Source organism: Coenobita brevimanus, chromosome 73 (genome assembly GCF_032717465.1).
Source record: "Coenobita brevimanus isolate Jiangsu-jjx chromosome 73, ASM3271746v2, whole genome shotgun sequence".
NCBI classification, from domain to species: Eukaryota; Metazoa; Arthropoda; class Malacostraca; order Decapoda; family Coenobitidae; genus Coenobita; species Coenobita brevimanus.
The window spans coordinates 2,830,745-2,835,174 of NC_137026.1; positions in this window are offsets into that span (position 1 = coordinate 2,830,745).

Below are 4,430 nucleotides of genomic sequence, written 5' to 3' on the forward strand. Positions count from 1 at the left end.
CTTACATTCCATGTACCAATTACCAAGTCCTTTGTCCGGTCCTGGGTCGTCATCGTTTGGTCAGTCCTTGTCCGAGGCTTCTTGTTTGTTTTTTTAGTTAGTTGTTTTCCGGGGAGGGGCACTAACCCTCCGCCAATCCTTTTAGTCGCCGACAAGCAGGTATACTGGGGGAGTATTCTTGAAAAAAAAAACTTCCCTCAGGGGGGGGGGGGTTATTTCTGATTCTGCTTCGTTAATATATTCCTGTGTGTTATTCATGCAGTCTATGTCGACATTAAAAAGATACAAGAAACGAAAAAGAGGATGTTAATGGGTAGCTTGGAAAATAAATAGCTAAAGAAGAGGAGCTAGGGAGCCTCCTTACCCGACGGGAATACTGACAGCGCTTCATCTAGGTCTAACCAGGATCCTTCCCATGGTGAGGGGCAGGGATATACGAGAATGGCTCCCTGATAGACGCCGCAGCTGCTTCACCCAGGATGTACAGTGCCACCACGTGTGGGCTCCTCGTCAGTGCCCGTCATCGTAGTGAAAGGGTTACCCAAGCAACTTAGAGAATGTGTTTATAATGTTATTGTTGCTATTTACAAGTTTTAATCAAATCAGATATAATATTCAAACAGGAGGGGTTAGCTATAGCCTTCATTAACCTTTGACACATAAACAAATAAATAAATAAATGAACTAATAAATAAAACACCAGGTGGTTCAAAATAGCGCTTCACTTAAACACCTGCAGAATCTTATGCAGGAATTGCTCAGTCTGTTGGTGTGGGCGTGGGTTTAGCAATGGAACTCATGACCACGATAACCACCACCATTATCATCATCATCATTACTACTACTACTACTACTACTACTACTACTACTACTTCATCATCATCATCATCACTACTTCCAGGTATAAACATGTCAATATTTCTTTTCTATAGGCTACGCTGACAGAGCCGTCCCCGGAGAACACAAGTGACAGCACCTGGTGGAGAGAGGAGTGTTATATGTCAATCTGTATATAATATCCTCCTAAAGGCCCTAACCCCCTCATGCCCAGTATAATTCTACGGTTTAGTCGCCCCAGGTAATCATATGCAGATGAGAGTGAGTCATAGTGCGGTGCTCTGATTAAGTGAGGAAGCTCCCTAACACCGCTTCCTAAGCGATTTATTTCTGATTCTGGTCCGTTAGCATATTCTTGTGTATGATTCATTAAAGTTATGTCAAATTTAAAGAGATATAAGAAGCAAACCTGGGGATATTAATATGTGGTTTGGAAAATAAATTGTTAAGGAAGTGGTGTTAGGGAACTTCCTTACCCAGCGAAAATACCAGCCATAGGAGCCTAGGGTCCGTATTCTCGTTGGCTAAGGAAGTTCCCTAACACCTCTCCCTTGGCGATTTATTTTGCTTATTTCTCTTTGCCGTCCTCTTCTGTGTTGTTGTAAATTTTTCTAATATCGCCATACACTGCACTAATAACGTAAAAAACGATTGTAACAAACCGTATCGAAAACTAAATCGCTAAGGAAAAGCTGTTTGGGAGCTTCCTATCCCGACGAGAATACGGGCCATTGGAGCCAAAGGTCCGTAATCTCGTCTGTTAAGGAAGCTCCATAGCACCTCTTCCTTAGCGACTTAGTTTTGGACATTGCTGGTTAATATCTTTTTAAACCTTATCTGAGTATGGCGATACTAAAATGATGTATATATAGTAACAATAATAATAATAATAATAATAACAACAACAACAACAACAATATTAAAATAATAATAATAATAATAATAATAATAATAATAATAATAATGATAATAATAATAAAGATAATAATAATAATAATAATAATAATAATAATAATAATAATAACAATAACAATGATGAGTGAGGTGCAATAAGTAAAATAAATCGCTTAGGTAAAGGTGTAAGGGAGCTTCCTTAACCGATGCGAATACTTTAAGAATCTATTCTTAGTCACGTCAGCATAACAAGAAAATACGTGACTAGGAATAGATTCTTAAAGTCACTACAGCTCTTGGTCCAAGGGTTAATCTTCGGTGCTTCTTAACACCTTCTACTTTCCGAATTGTTTTGCTTTTTACACCACAGCTTCATAAAGTCCGTTCTTGGTATTATGCCAATAGTGGTAGTAGTAGTAGTAGTAGTTGTAGTAGTAGTTGTAGTAGTAGTAGTAGTAGTAACAACCCCATGCAGTATACAGCGCATTTACCCGTGGTGTAAAGCACAAATGGACCTCCGTGATGGGGACCATCCCCGACACAGAGTTGCTGCTACAACCACTGCAGGATGGTACCAGGGAATCATTCCTCCCAGCACTGACTAATGGCCACATCCCCACACCAGAAGAGAGGGACCTTCTAGCACTACCATCCACGAGGGGAGGCTTTGTCATTATAAATCCAGCAGCCATGGCAGGCTACACAGAAATTCACTTACGGTCATCGAATCCTTCTCACAGAAGATTTACGCTCAGGCTGAGACAAGTGAAATCGACCAACAACGGCAGAAAGATACAAAGACACAAATATGCAAAGAGCGAGAAACAAGGCAAAAGGACCAGCTGCAGCACATAACCAAGCATCTTACTGCAGACCAGCGCAGGAGAGTTGAAATGGCACAGGAGGCTGGTGCATTGAAATGGCTGACAACCCTGCCTCTCAAGGCAAAAGGCTTCCACTTCAACAAACAAGAATTTATTGACGCCATGGCCTTGAGGTATGGGTGGCAAATAGAAATCCTGCCTCAACACTGTGCCTGTGGCATTATCTTTGATACAAAACATGCAACGGTTTGCAAGAAGGGATGATTTGTGTGCATTAGACATGATGAAGTACTCAAACTCACCGCGAAAATGCTACAGGAAATATGCCATGTCATCACAGAGCCAGCTTTGCTCCCTCTAGACGGTGAGCATTTCATTCACAGAACAGCAGACACATCAAATGATGGAAGAGTGGATGTCAGTGCTCGAGGTTTTTCGACACGTGAGCAAAACGCTTTCTTTGACATTAGGATATGTGATCCTATGGTAGATTGTCACCGCGAACTGTTTCACGAGGCTGCACACAAAATGAATGAAAACAACAACAACAACAACAACATCAAAAACCACAACAATCAATCAAGAAAGGATCTAACATGTAGGCCACGGTCACTTCACTCCCCTTGTGTTCACATCAGGTGGGTTGGATGCAGAGGCGGTGGGCTTCTACTCGAATCTAGCAGAGGTTCTCTCTGAGAAGAAGCATCAACTTCAGAGTTCTGTTACAGCCTGGATGAGATGTCGACTGTCATTCTCCCTCATGATGTCTGCACTCCTATGCCTCAGGGACACAAGATCATCAGCCCTCAGGCCTGTCTCTCTGACAGGTATGGATTACAAAGCTACTGTAGTCGAGAGTTGCAAAAGCCAGCAACTCCGGTAGATTGCCTTTATTAGCACTGTAATAAAATAATAAAGTAACATAATAATAAAGTAATAAAAATAATAAAAAAATAATAAAGTAATAAAAGTAGTAGTATATGGTTGGTAACCACAGTCATTGGCGTGAATTGGCCAACAGATTGCATTATGAGGGTCAGTGTTAACCTTCACATTACAACTCTAAATGGTGAACTGTACGGGTATTATGAAGGTTGGTGTTGATCCTCATATCATAGAGTTGTTTTATTTTAAAAACTAGTAGTAGTAGTAGTAGTAGTAGTAGTAGTGGTAGTAGTAGTAGCAGTAGTAGTTGTCGTTGTTGTAATAGTAGTAGTAGTAGCAGCCCCAGGTTCATCTGGAATATGATCCCTGTGGGCTGCAGACTAAAGCTGACTCCCTCCTGCAGTCCACCATCATACTCTCAGGGAGATAGGGAGGGGAGTTGAGGGACGTCTGTACAAGCAGGCAAAGGAGCAGCTCGGTGATATCAGTGCCACCACAGGAATGCGTCCCTCTCCACCACCACTATGTCAAATTAAAGTGAGAGAAATGACACACAAGAAAACTTTAAGGCGTTATGTGCAAAATTCTTACAGTCTCCTTATGTCACTTAAACTACTGTCTCATATCTAAGATCCATAACCTCTAAACAGTTCAGTTGATGACCAAGTGGGAAAATTTGAGTAGAAATCAAGGAGACTCAATCCCACCTCATAACTAAGGCTTATCGGATGTCATAGCCTCCTTGGTTACTAGTCAAATCGATCTTCCATTCTGATTTCTCTTTGTCATCAAATGAGCTGAAGGGTGTTAGGGATTGTTCAACTTAAAAGAAAATAAATCCAAACGGAAAAAAAAAAAAACCTGTTCCCTGAAAAAGTTATTATTAAATTCAAAGACGTGACTTGAATTTATTAGGAGAGAGAGAGGAAGTAAAAAAGTCAATGCATGACACTATTGTGATACAAGCACTAACGTATGGAAGTGAAGCTT